General features: G+C 40.0%; 3 pseudogenes; all 3 read right to left on the bottom strand.

The window, feature by feature from the left end:
• Positions 1 to 1223: 1223 nt before the first annotated feature.
• On the bottom strand, positions 1224 to 1380 carry LOC144579107 (U4 spliceosomal RNA; annotated as a pseudogene).
• A 2158-nt stretch (positions 1381 to 3538) lies between these two features.
• On the bottom strand, positions 3539 to 9238 carry LOC118146954 (large ribosomal subunit protein eL8 pseudogene; annotated as a pseudogene).
• A 561-nt stretch (positions 9239 to 9799) lies between these two features.
• The window catches only part of LOC100394894 (SIN3-HDAC complex-associated factor pseudogene), a 35487-nt pseudogene continuing 30593 nt past the window's right edge, over positions 9800 to 14693 (bottom strand).

Genomic DNA, 14693 nt, shown 5'->3' with positions numbered 1-14693 from the left:
CAGCACACCTCGGCATACAAGCCCATCTCCCAGTATCCTTTTCACTAAATCAGGGGAGGATGTTAGGTTTCTCTGGTGGCAGGTCCTGAGGGAACTTGAATTGCCCTGCAGGGCCTCCACTCTTTTTCTTCCAGCTGTGCCATCTCACTTTAAACAGATGATGAAATCCAAAACTCTATATAGATAGTAGCAAGTATCAGGTGCACTAACCAAGTTTTTCTATGATTCTCTTAAAAATTAAGCTCGCTTGGTGAATTTTCAAATATTTAGATTTATAAGAATTAAATTTACATTCAGCTTTTAGATACTGTATATATTGACTTAAGGGAGAGACACATGAAACTGAAAATTTAACAGATGACGATTTTAAAAATTTCTAAAATTATATAAAGAACAATTATTGTGTTGGTGTTCAGTTCTGAATTTTGAGAAATGCATGGAATTATGTAATCACCACAATAATCAGGTTCAAAATAGTTTTATTACCACTCCCCCAAATTCTCTTGTGGTGCTTTTTTTTTTCTTTTCTTTACGCAGTCTTGCTCTGTCACCAGGCTGGAGTGCAATGGCACGATCTCAGCTCACTGCAACCTCCGACTCCTTGGTTCAAGAGATTCTCCTGCCTCAGCCTCCTGAGTAGCTGGGTATACAGGCATGTGCCACCACACTCAGATAATATTTTTGTATTTTTAGTAGAGATGGAGTTTCACCATGTTGGTCAGGATGGTCTTGATCTCCTGTCCTTGTGATCTGCCTATCTTGGCCTCCCAAAGTGCTGGGATTACATGTATGAGCTACCACACTTGGCCATGCTCCTGTTTTATAGTCACCTCCTCCCTCCATCCCTAACCCCTGACAAACAGTACTCCATCTCTATAGTTTAGCCTTTTTCAGAATGTCACATAAATTATAGACTATTGCGTTTTGCATGGATGTACAGCAGTCAAAGGGCATTTAGACTGTTTCTAGTCTTTGGTGATTATGAATAAAGACACTCTTGTTATCTGCTCATAGATCTTTGTGTGAATATATGTTTTCATTTCTGTAGGATAAATGCTTAGAAGTGGGATTGCTACATTTCCCATTTTCCTACACAGTTTTGTCTTTTCTCCTTCTTGCCTTTCAGTGTGTTCTATGCATGTGTGTATTTAACTTCATAAGAAACTGCCAAATAGTTTTCTAGAAAATACTACTTTAGAAAATGGGAATGCACCATTTTGCATTTCCACCAGAAATGCATGAAAATTTCAGTTGCTCTGCATATACTCTGAAAATTCTACTAGACAATGTAAAATAATTATTGTTTTCAATTAGCAATAATCTGCAATAATGTGCCTTGGATAAACCTCATTGGCTATGATATTGCCACTGTGCAAAGCTAAATAATTTTTGTTTTCAATAATTATACATATTTGAAAAAAACTAAGAATAAAAGTTTATTAATCTTATCCCTTTAAAAACATTTCTGTTGCTTTTCAGTTTTTGAAAATTCCTCAGGTTATAGGTTTCCCTTTGGTATCATTTTCCTTGAGTCTGAAGAAGCTTCTTTAGCATTTCTTTTAGAGCAGATCATCTGGTGGCAAATTTTTAGTTTTCCTTCCTCTGAAAATGTCTTTATTTTTTCATTCTTGAACAGCCTATTCAATGGATATAGAAGTCTGGGTTGACAGTTGTCTTTTAGCATGTTAGCAATCTTGTCCCATCATCTGTTAGCCTCCATGGTTCCAGATGACAATCTGCAGTCATTTGAATTAATGTTTCCTACATGTAATGTGTCATTTTTCAGTGGCTATTTTCAAGATTTTTTCCCCCCTCATATTTGGTTTTTATCAGTTTGATTATGATTTGTTGGTTTTTGTTGAGTTTATCTTGCTTGAGATTCATTGAGTTTTGTGTGTGTGTGAATTAATGTCTTTCACAAAATTTGGGAAGTTTTCATCCTTTTTCTTTAAATGTTGGTTCTGGATGTATCTCTTTCTTATTGTGAGACTAGTAACGTGAATGTTGGAATTTTTGATGAATGTTAGAATTTTTGATATCATTCCAGAACTTTCTAAGGTCCAGTTTGTTTTATAATTCATTTTTCTCTCTCTTTTTTATATTAGAAAATTACTAGTGATCCATATTCAGATTCACTCACTCTTTTATCATTTTCACTCTGTTTTTGGGCTCATGCAATGAATTATTTATTTCAGATGTTATGTTGTCAGTTCTAAACTTTTTATTTTTAAAAAATAGTTAATTTTCCTCTGATGACTATGTCTATTTTTACATTTTTGTCAAAAGTGTTTACTTGTATTTCACAGTGTTTAGTATAATACCGCTTTAAAATCTTTGTCAGATCATTTGGATTATCTCATGTTTGGCATTTCGATTGTCTTTTCTTGAGATTTGGTGACATTTTCCTGGTTGTTGGCATGTTAATTAAGTAACTTTGGATGGTATTCTAAACATTTTGAATATTGTGTGATGAGAGTTTTAGTTATATTAAAGTACTCTAGAGAATGTTTCTGTTTGTTTGTTTTAGCAGGTGACCAACCTGATTGTGTTTCAACCCTAAGTTCTGCTTCACCCTCTGGGATGAGTTCAGTGTCAGTTTAATATTCAGTCTTTCCTGTGTTATGAAATCTGCCCCCTGCCTGACCCCTCAGAGATTAGTTTGGACTTGTTCAGTGGTTTCATAGTTCAGTTCTCAAGCCTATACTCATTTGGGTCTGTTTTATGCATGTGAGGTTCATTAGTGAGCTTGGGATTTGTGTTAGTTCCTACACAGAATTACAATATCTGCTTTTCCAGCTCTCTTCTCTACAGAATTTCCCTCATACTTTATGATCCTATCATAAAGTTAGGGTTTCTTTTTCTGATTCCTCTGGTCAGAAGAATGGGTTTCTTTAAGAGTTTTAGCCCCTCTCCACATTGTAGAGGAAAAGTGGTGAGAGAAAAGGAAGGGAAAAAATAGTAGAAAAAAGTAGTAAGGAAAAATAGTAGAAATCATCTCCACCGTTGGGCTCACAGAAATGTTTCTTTTCTTTCCTTTTCCTTTTTCTTTTTCTTTTTTGAGATGGAGTCTTGCACTGTTGCCCAGATTGGAGTGTAGTGGTGTGATCTCAGCTCACTGCAACCTCCTCCTTCTGAGTTCAAGCAACTCTTCTATCTCAGTCTGCTGAGAAGCTGGGACTACAGGCGTGTGCACCACGCCTGGCTAATTTTTGTATTTTTAGTAGAGACAGGATTTCGCCATATTGTCCAGGCTGGTCTTGAACTCCTGACCTTAAGTGATTCACTGGCCTCAGCCTCCCAAAGTGCTGAGATTACATGTGTGAGCCACCATGCGCGGCCAGCAGCTTTTCTCTTCAGTCTTATGTGCCCATGCCACTGCAGTGACAGTGCAGCTCTGCAACTGGGCTGGCCTCAGGAGATAGCGCAGAGAGGAACGAAAGGGGATAAAGAGAAAACAATGGGAATTTTTTCGATGCTTTCCTTTTTACTGGTTCTATGGCCAGAAAAAGGAGGTTTCTCCCAGTTTTTGTTAACTGCATTAACCATACCCCTCCAGCAACTTGTCCACCTTCAGGTCAAAGCTGGGAGGTAAAGAAGACAGACAAAACCAAAGCAAAACAGAAAACAAAGAACATCACCATAACACTGGTCATTCTTCAAGTTCCATCTTTCCTCCGCAATCCACTTGCTATTATTTATGTTTTAGAGCTTCCAGTAGTTTCTTTTTACATTCCGTAGACTTTTTGTTGTAATTAATGGAAGATGTAGGCTGTAGTAAAGCTACTCCATTTTAGCCAGCACTGGAAGTCCTTGGACTGCTGAATTTTAACATGTGCTGGTCTTATTGCTTGTCTGTCCTCTGTCCTTGGAACCCTCTTAGAAGGATAATCAATTCCCATTGTGGCCTCTTCTCCCAAGTGCCACGTTATTTGTGCTCTAGAAGACTCTGACACTGCTCCTTTTAGAAACTTTGCAGCAACCAAGTTCATGCCTCACAGCCCTGTTATCCTTAGTCAGGTCCCAGTTGGAAGCCTCTCTGATCATCTATCTCTAAGACTCTCATGTCCATGAGGCTTGAAGTTGTCTTTCCATGACCCACACTTCTATTTCTTCATTTACTCTAAGCTGTTCCATTTTGCCCTCTTGAAACACAGTCTTCTACATCCTACCCTCTTCTCACAATGTTTTGTTTCTTACCTTCTTGTTTGTAATTAAAACCTGGTTCTTATCCTGAGGACACTTATTCTTCTGCCATCCTCCCAAGAAGAGGTTGCTTAATTTCCCAGTTCCTTGCAGAGTCTTGTCCTTCCTCTTTCTTGCCTCAATACAGAGAAGTTTCCCTCCCTTTCTCTGTGCATTTGATTCCATCCTTTGCCCATCTCCTCAGTTCTGGCGAATGCAATAAAATAAGAAATTAAAACGCCAGCAAAAAATATTTAAAAGAAGACAAAATTATTTTTAATATAAAACTTAATGCAAATATAGTGATTTACCTAGAAATTCAAGAAAAATCAGCTGAAAAGCCAATGGAACATATAACGAATTTATTCAATTATTAAATTGTCCCCAAAGCACTAATATTTACAAGGCTGATCAATTTAACAGAATTACCTTTACTTCTCCCTCCAGTATACATTTTACCTTTACTGTATATTAAATTAATATTCATACTTGGAGGGAAGAATTATTTAACAAAAGATACTATAATTGCAAACTTTCACTAACAAATTTAAGTTATATTCCTACCTTATACCATATACTGAAATCAATTCAGATGAATTAAACAATTAGTGTAAAAGAGAAAACAAAACCAAACTAAACAAAAAATGGATTTTTTTTCTGCAAAGGTAGAAACTACAGTGCAAAATGTGAGTAGAGTGACAACATAAAAATGGTAAACATCTATGTCAGAAAAACATGCAATATTATAAGGTGTATCTAGGAACTCTGTATTATCTTGGCAATTTTTCTATAAATCTAAAATTCCTCCAAAACAAAAAATCATAAACCTACATTCACATGTACAATAAAAACATTACAAAATTAATTTTTTGCACTTTTGAAGTTTACCTTCCAGATATACTTGCACATGTGCAAAATGGCCATTGTGGTAACTTCTGCAGAAGTTACCAGATTGTTTCTAACAGCAAGAACTGTATCAAACCTGAATGATGATTGCAAAGGACTGATTAAAAATTATGGTATGTTCATACAATGGAATGCCATGCAGTTGTTTCAGTTACAAAGAAACATCTAAAGAACTAAAAGCGGAACTACCATTGGATCCAGCAATCCCACTACTGGGTATTTACCCAGAGGAAGAAAAGTCATTATACCAAAAAGATACTTGCACATGTATGTTTGTAGCAGCACAATTTGCAATTGCAAAAATGTGGAACAAACCCAAATGCCCATCAGTCAATGAGTGGATAAAGAAACTGTGATATATATGTATGTATGTGTGTGTGTATATAGATATATACGTATGTATCTATACATGTAGTATACATACGTATATATCTATATACACACACACATATATATACACATGTATATACACACAAACACACACACACACACAGTGGACTACTACTCAGCTGCAAAAATGAATGAATTAATAGCATTCATAGCAGCCTGGATGGAATTGGAGACTATTTCTCTAAGTGAAGTAACTCAAGAATGGAAAATCAAACATTGTATGTTCTCACTCATAAGTGGAAGCTAATCTATGAGGATGCAAAGGCGTAAGAATGACACAATGGACTTTGGGGACTCAGGGGGAAATGGAAGGAAGAGAGTGAGGGATAAAAGACTACAAACAGGGTACAGTGTATACTGTTCAGGTGATGGGTCCACCAAATCTCACAAATCACCACTAAAGAACTTATCCCTGTAACCGAACACCACTTGTTCCCCAATAACCTATAGAAATAATAAAAAAAATGAATTGCAAGGAAACATCTGATACAGAAAGGTGTTAAAGACACCTTTTTCTTAAAGTAAAAAATATGTAATTTTTAAATATGTATTATATGTAAAATATTTAATTAAAAATTATATATGTAAAATATTTAATAATTAAAAACAAGCTATGAAACTCACACAAATAAAAAACAAAAAATAAATAAATAAAACTAAGTGTTATGCTATCTTTGGGTAAGATGGGATGAGAATATATATTTATATTGCTCTTCTGTGCAGAAAGAAACCCTTGAAGGATACATAGAATCCTCAAAACAATGGCCAGGGGAGGTTATGACAGCAATGGTGGTGGAGTTGAGGTGTGGACGGAAGACCATGCATATATAAAAGTCAATTCTAAAGTTAGGTCTGTGACTTTTGAGTTATGTGAATGCAGTGTCTTTGTGTGTGTGTGTGTGTGTTTTAAGAAACAGGGTCTTGCTATGTTGCCCAGGTGGGCTTTGAATTCCTGGGCTCAAGCGATTCTTCCGCCTCAGCCTCCCAAAGCTCTAGGATTATAGACGTAAGCTACCACAGCTGGCTGCAAAATCTATTTTAATAATTAAAAAACAAACTCTTTCCCCAACAAAATACTCCAGAGTGCCATGCATAGCACTGAAGGCAGAGTGGGGCTGTCATGGCAGGACTTCAGGCGTCTGTCAGAGCATGCATGGAAGTTATTATTTTTAAGTCCTGGGACTTTCCCTCAGCATTCAGAACCTCTGATCACATCAACAACCATTTAGTCAGCCTTCCTGAAGTTTCCGTTTTCACTTTTACACCAGGCTGGTTATTCCAGATGCCATCAAGACTGGAAACTCCAGGAAAGGAAAATCAACAAAATTCCTCTCCAAGTGTTGTGGAGGAGGGCTCCTATGGTGAGCCTGCCAGCTACTTCTCTTCACTGCTTGGGAAACCACCCACAATATCAGTAGTCAGGAGTGAGATTTCCAGCTGTCCAGATGTGGCTTTGTCCTCTTGGTGAACCCAGTAAATCCAGCCATCTGCACATATGCCCATGTTTCCCAAGAATAACCATCTGGTGTTGGGATGTGCAACAGAGCCCCAATATTCGCAGCAAACCAGTCTTTCTATGGCTTAATCTCCTTCTCAAAACTTTGGGTATTCCAACTCCTCACTCCTTCCTTTCATTCTTCAGAGTTCCTGGGGACTCCTGTGGGCTCAAGCATGGCCATCTGGGTTTGTTTACCTTGCCCTTCTCTGTGGTCCTCACCTTACCAAGCATCTTCCACTCTCTACAATGATCCCCTCCCGAGAACCCTGCAATGTTGCTGGGGCCCGATAGGAGGAGTCGCCCGTAGTCTCTGCATTTCTGTGGCCCTGCGACACCTCTATTCTGCACTCCCACAAGTAAATGCTGAAGTGTGGGAATTGCCTTCTACCTTCACAATCTTCCATTGTGACATGACTGTAATGCTTTGAGCCCCACCATGAGCACCGAGACTCCTAACAATCCTAGGCCCCCAGCAGCAGTCATCAGAGACTGGCAGAGAGAATAATCCTGATGCATGCATTGCTGTATTTGAAATCATCTCGCCCCCCTCCCTCCAGTTCTAGTCATTTTCTTCAAACAGTGCTGTGATCCTCAGCCTCACCATGCCCCTGTCCCTGAGGAGTTCCTTTTCTATCCATTTACCTTTCCAGTGAGTAAAGGGGAGGCTTTTGTTAGAGAAGGGTTAAGAGTCTTGCTCCTGGAAAGTGGGAGTCAAGAAGACATTAAGAAGCTTGCAGGGATGTCTGGACATCACTGGATTTACAGTGAGAACATGTCTTAGGATTTCCTTCTGATGTTTCAGTACACATACACACACGTGTGCAACACATACATATACCCACACACACACAAAGCATGCAACAGTGGTAGACTTATGGAACTGGCAGAAATGCCAACAGCCTCAGACAGCTTTAGTTACTATCATGGGGTGAACTCATCCCTGACATCCAGAAGATCTTTCTTGTTTTTTCCCTTCTTACTGTATAGCTCTAGAATTAAGACTGAACTGAGGCATGTGGGAGGCCAAAGCAGGCTAATTGTTTCATATCTTTTAAAGCTAATATTCTTCAAATGTTTATTTCAGTGTCTATTTAGGGGCGTGGCTAACGGCTGCATGAAGTGGGGGATTCAGAGGATCACAGAAGGATGGCAGTGGCAGTCAGTAGTAGCCCCTGACTATTTACATCCTCAGCCATCCAGCTCTCACCTAAACCTGCTTTCACCCAGCGAGCCCTTCAGAGGGAAGTCAGGTGGCCGTGTGTTGTTATTTGAGCACCTTTGGGGTTTCCGCTTCACTTCGGTAGAACTGCCAGACTTTTACTTCCAGTTATATCCAGTACCACCTTTGAAAGAAATGTGAGCACACACCATCAAATAATTATCCGTTTGGTTATGTTTCTGGTAACATTTTAGTGACTCTTTTTTTGAAGGAAAATTGTCATTGTTTTAATTATTTTTATGTACAACAGTTTCATGGCATTTTGTTTAGCCTTTGCCTTTCCAAGCTTTGTGATGCGAGCCACAGACTTGGGACCCAGGACATTGCCTCCCCAGTGACGGCGGATCTCATCGTATCTGTTGGGGTAATTGTTGTGGATAGCTTCCACCAGCTTAGCCAAAGCGCCTTTGTCTTCTGCCTTCACATGTGTGAAGGCGACAGTGGTGCAGGTCTTCCTGTGCACTAGATGTCCCAGTCTTGCCTTCCCCTTAATGATGCAATAAGGGGCTCCCATTTTAAGACACAAGGCAGGCAAGACAACAGCCATCTCAATGGGATCCACATCATCTGCAATCACCTCCAGCTGAGCTTTCTTGTTCTCCACCAAGGTGGTGACGGTGTTGACTCCTGCTTGAAGGACAGGTGGTCTCTTGGTGGGGATGTCCCCTTTGCCAGCAGCTTTTTTCTCGGCCCAGGCCGACAGCCTCTGCTTCTTTTCTTGCTTCCTCTCTGGTGTGTATTTGTGGGCCAGCTTAAGCAGCTGAGTGGCTGTTTGGCAGTCCAGGGCCTGGGTGAATTGCTTAACTGAAGGAGGCACTTTCAGCCGCTTGTAGAGGACAGCTCTCTGCCGCTGCAACCTGATATAGCGGGGCCGTTTGACAAAGCGGGTGAGGTCTCTTTTGGGCTGGATGGCCTTTCCCATGCCAAAATTTTTAAGCCTTTTTTAAAAACAGGGGATTCACCACTTTCTTAGCCTCCTGCTTCTTCATGACAGCAGGGGCCGGAGCCACCTTCTTCCCCTCGGCCTTCTTTCCTTTTGGCATCTTGGGCGGCGGGAAGACAGAGAAAGGCACATTTTAGTGACTCTTCGAGATGAGCAGTCTAGACAGCTATCAGTATTGCCTTCTTCTCAATCTAGTTTTGGTTCTTTGTGATCTCCTTCTTGTATAGCAGATTGCGTTTCTCTCTCCCTGCTGTGTAGAGGACTCTTACTTAAGTGCTACTTCCTTAGTGACGCCTTTCCCAGGAACCAGACTCCATGGTGACTTTGTGTTGCTCTGAACTCTGGTAGCTCTTCTCACGGGTGGCAAATCTGTCATTTGTTTTCCATCTGTCCATCCATTCCACAGAGCGTGATTATAACCAGGATTGCTGCTGGGCTCTGAAGATAGTAAAAAAGAACGAGGCAGTGTGTCTACCTTCAAGAGGGTTGTAGTCTATAGTCTGTGCTATACAGTAATGATTCCCGTGACTGTGTTTCATATTTCCAGCTAAATTGAGTGTTGAAATTATGGACCTTACCTTTTCTTTCTTTGGGCAGTGTTGCAAAGCTGGGTTCCCTGAAATCAGAGGCTACAATGGTTTGTGTGCAGGAAGTTTGGGGATCAACCCTTATGGAAGAGTGAGGACACACAGTTGGGCGAGAGAAACCTTGCACTGTGAAACAGTCCCAATGGAAGCCATCACCAACCCTGTGGGGAGTCCTGAGACTAGGACGACCCTTCAGAGCCATCCTAAGTTGGGAATAACTGGTTTATCCTAAGTTGGGGGTCACTGGCGCCATTTCATAGGCAACTTTTCAAAAATTCACACTGAATGGAAATCCAGTCCAATGGGGCTCGCTTCTTGATGGCTGTAGAAAATGGGGTAAGAACGGTCTGAAAGTGCTGCTTCTTAGCCTCTCATTCACTCTGAGTCTGCTCAGCTGTAACAGATGCACCTTTAGGTGAATTGCGTGCACACCACTCAGCTTTCTGTCTGGGGCTTCTCAGCTGCAGGCAACAGTGGCAGCCACATTCCTGAACTCACATTTGGAAACCTCCTGTATGCTCTGTGCTTGGCAGGTCAGAAAATCCACTTGTCGAGTCTGGGATGTTAGAAATAGGTAATATTTTCTGCAATGGAATTTTTTAGTATTATCCCTAATAGCACTATAATAATCTCCATTACTGTCTCTATTCTCTGCCTACTTCGCCCACACTCATTTGTTAAGGGCCAATGAAACTGCACTTTAATCAAATAATACTGGCTGAATAGAACAAGAAAGTACAGGAAGTGGGAGTTTCCTTTCTCCTTCAAGTGGGACATCCATCCTCTTCTGCTTTCTGATATCAGGCGTTTGGATTCAGACCAAGACCTACTGTATTTACATCACCCAGACCCCGCCATGTTCTCAGGACTTTAGACTTGGACTTGGACTTAAACCTTTGGCTTTCTGGGTTCTCAGGCCTTTGTCCTTGGGTTGGAAATACACCAACTGCTTTTCTGGGCCCCAGCTTGCAGATGACAGACCATGGAACTTCTCAGCCTCCATCATTGTGTAAGCCAATCCTTCATAATAAATCTATTCTATATATCTCTCTATATCCTATTGATTCTGTTTCTCTAGAGCACTCTGACTAATACCAATATCTTTTGTCTCAGCTCAGCCTGCCATAACAAAATACACAGCCCAGGTGGCTTAAACAGCAGACATGTATTTCTTACAGTTCTGGAGGTTGGGAGGTCCAGACGAAGGTGCTGACAGGTTTGGTTCCTGAGGAAGGTTCCCTTTCTCTGGCCTGTTGACAGCTGCTTCTCACTGGGTTCTTACATGATAGAGAAGTGAGGGGAGAGAGTGAGCGAGTGAGCTCTGGTCTTTCTTTCTCTTCTTATATTAGAACACTTAGGTTTCCTCTTCCTCTTCTTAGGTTTCACACTAATCCCTTCACAGGGCCTGCTACATTTTGTTTGTGTCTCCTCCAAAATTCAGATGTGGCCAATGTAATAGTATTAAAAGGTGGGGCCTTTGAAAGATGATTAGGTTATGAGAGCTTATCCCTCATGAATTAGGTGCCTTTATAAAAAGCCTTGACGGGGGAGTTCTCCCCTTTTGCCTTCCTGTCTTTGGGCAGGGAGGACACTGCGTTCCCCTTCTTCAGAGGAGAGTGTTCAAGGTGCCATTTTGGAGGCAGAGACCAAGCCTTTGCTGACAACAGACCAACTGATGCCTTAATCTTGGACCCTCCGGCCTCTAGAACTCTAAGAAAACAAATTGCTGTTCTTTATAAATTACCCAGTCTCAGGTATTTTGTCAGAGAAGCATAAGTGCCCTAAGACAGGGCCCCTCATGACCTCACATAAACCTAATCATCTCCCTAAGGCCCCGCCTCCTGATACCATCATATTGGGGCATAAGGTTTCAACATACAGATTTTGAGGGGACGCAAAGATTTGTTCCGTAATACCTTGAAGCTCCTTTCAGCTTTCTATCATCCATTGCTGGAGGGAGCCAGGCAGCAGAAATGATAGTTCTGGGGAGTGTTATGGTTTCCTCTATGCATGCTCTCCTTTACAAAGAACCCTAAACAGAATCATTAAAACTAATCCTCATCTTAAGTGTACCTCTTAATTGTACCAGAACACACTTTAAAATGGGCAAGTCTCATACCTGGAATGTACGTTTTGGATTAGGATCAGTTTTAGACATGTCATTTCTTTAGCTAAAGTGAAGGGAAAACAAATTTCTATTTAATCTTCCGTAAGGTCTTTCCTCAGCATCTTCTACTTCTTCTCCTGCCATCAGATTCTTACCTTGATTGAAAAGCCACGTTAAGTGCAAGGCAAATTCTTTACTTCTTTGCACAGAGATTAACAACCTCTGGGTGATGGGAGCGTTAAGTGATTTAGCTTTGTCGCTACTAGATATGTGACATTAAAAAAGTTGCTGTCCTTTCTAGGTCTCAGTACCTCAGCCATGCAATTACAGGCAGTCTTCATTATTGGGTGCAAATTCTACATAAAGTTGGGAACACATGTCCAGATTAAAAAGGATGGCTAGTAAAAAAAAAGAGAGAGAAAAAAAGAAGAGAATGAATAAGACCTAGTATTTGGTAGCACAACAGAGTGAATATAGTCAATAATAACTTGATTGTACATTTGATAACTAAAAGCATAATTGGATTGTTTGTAACACAAAGTATAAATGCTTGAGGGGATGGATACCCCATTTTCCATGATGTGATTATTACCGATTGCATGCCTATGTTAAAGTATCTCATGTGCTCCATATATACATACATAGACACCAACTAGGTACCCACAAGAATAAAAAAACAACAAGATGAAAAAATAAAATAATAGGAATGAAGCAATGAAGACTGTATTTTGAAGAGATGTAAAATAAGTTTTTCTTTCTTTGAGTATAAAATATATTTAAATCAAAACTATTTTTTTCTTAGCATGAACAAAGGCTAGCACACATATTCATCATTTTGGGGGGTGTGATTTTTCTGGCAAAAGTATGTGCTGGCGTTGTACGTAGCCTTCAGTTCTTGTTTGACTGTCCTACTCCAGTGATGACCGTTTTTTGAAAAATATTTGAGAACTTCATTCATTTTCTTAAGGGCCTCTTTTGATTGTATGATCCCAGCCCACTCTTCTTTGAAGTAACTTATGTCACCATCCTTGCAATTTTCTCTTCTTCCATTCACCATTTTATTTCTGTCAACCTTTATTCATCAACAGCTTTGCACGTGATTGAACAGTGCTTCAGCATCAATGCTATTGGCTTTAGGGATTCTTTTCATAACATACTCAATTTTGAAAGTAATTGGCATCATGTTGGTGTGTATTATGATTAGGAAATGACTGACCAACAGAGACGCTGACTCAAAGGGTGAAACTAAACGCCAGTGCTGAGTCATGTGGCATGTGTGAGAGGTTACTAATTTTAAAAAGGAAAATTCATTTAGTGAACATTTTCGTATTAAAAATACATTGGCTTCCTCACATAGCTTCATAGCTTGGACACTTGGGTTGTGAGGATCTTTTTTAGTGGGTGGACTAAATAAAAGCTCCAGTCCATTCTAGTTCTTTTATTCTAGGTTTTAGGATCTGAAGTACATTACGGCCACACTCCTTCAATTGAATTGGTTACAACAAAGTGGGAGTGGTATGGATAGCAGATCTAATTTTTTTGTTTTTTACCAAAAATATATTAAATATCAACTATTTAACATTTTTAAAAGGTTTAACTATGAGCAATCTGCACCTACTTGAATATAAACTCCTTGAGAAGGTTTTCCATCTTGGGAAATCCAGAGGCAAGAACATATGGGGGTACCTGATATAGAAACACACTCAACAAATGTCAGTTGACTGCTCAGAAACATGGAAGCCTGCTATAGAGATTCTTTCACTAATGAACTATGTTGTCTTGATAATCTCCTCACCTCTCAGAATCTCAGCTGGACAATGAAGAAGTGGGACTGATTCATCCCCAAGACTCATGTGCAGCATTAACATTCTATGATCCTATTCAATCCTAGGCATTTCAAGAGAAGCATTTTTAAAATAAATTGTCTAGAATTCCAGAGTAAGTCATAATAGTTGTGATTTGAAAAGAATCGTAGATTTATTCCTAGGCCAGTGAATTAGCCATGTTAGAGTGGACATTTATTAACTTGTTTATTCTTTTTTTTTTAACCTTGATTTTGAGTGATGAAAATATATTTAAACTGCATGGATTTTGATTTTCAAAACTGGAAACCACAGGAGTAAATGGGAAGATCCTGACTATGAAAAATTCTTGTGCCTGGAATGAAAAGCAGCCCCATCATCTCACAAAAAGAGAACACTGAACAGCATATTAGGTGGCAATGCTTTTCATTCACGGTGGGGATTTGTCCTACACAAATAAAGTGCACATTTTAAGAATTTCTCAGCACAAATATGCATAATGGCTTGCTTTTCTCAGCCTGTCATTTGTTCTGGGGGAAACTTGATTGGCTGGGGTGTTTTAGTATCTACTCAAGTGTTCAGGGCCAATGTCGAGTTTGCTTTAGTGAAGGCTCTGCATTCATGTCAGGCCATAGCTGAGCGGGGGTGTGATAGCCCCCCACCATAACCCAACTGGTTTGAAGTTTCACCTGCAACACGGTTCGTGACCTGAGAAGCTTTGTCTCCCACTTGGTCAGTGAGTATTACTAGAATCAGGAACATTTCCTTAGTGCTTATTATTTAACCAGCAGGTCATTGGACTAGAGGGTTTTGTTTTCTGGACACTGTCTCATACTTTGGGTATAGTACCTGGAGGCAAACTTTCTGTTGGCTCTGTTTCCTTCTTTGTAAGTCCTGCATTTGGCCCTGGGTTACACGTGGTCTCACTGTTTCCTAACAACTTCACATGTGTGGTCTTTTCTACCCCCAGCAGGATTTAAAAAGTCTCTAGAGTAGGGACTGTGTTTTCTACCCAAGTACTATACCCAATTAACATGTCTAAAGTAAATACAAATGGTC

The sequence above is a fragment of the Callithrix jacchus genome, chromosome 13 (assembly GCF_049354715.1).
Source record: "Callithrix jacchus isolate 240 chromosome 13, calJac240_pri, whole genome shotgun sequence".
Lineage (NCBI taxonomy): Eukaryota > Metazoa > Chordata > Mammalia > Primates > Cebidae > Callithrix > Callithrix jacchus.
The sequence above is the reverse complement of the archived record's forward strand: the minus strand, read 5'-3'. Positions and strand labels throughout refer to the sequence as shown.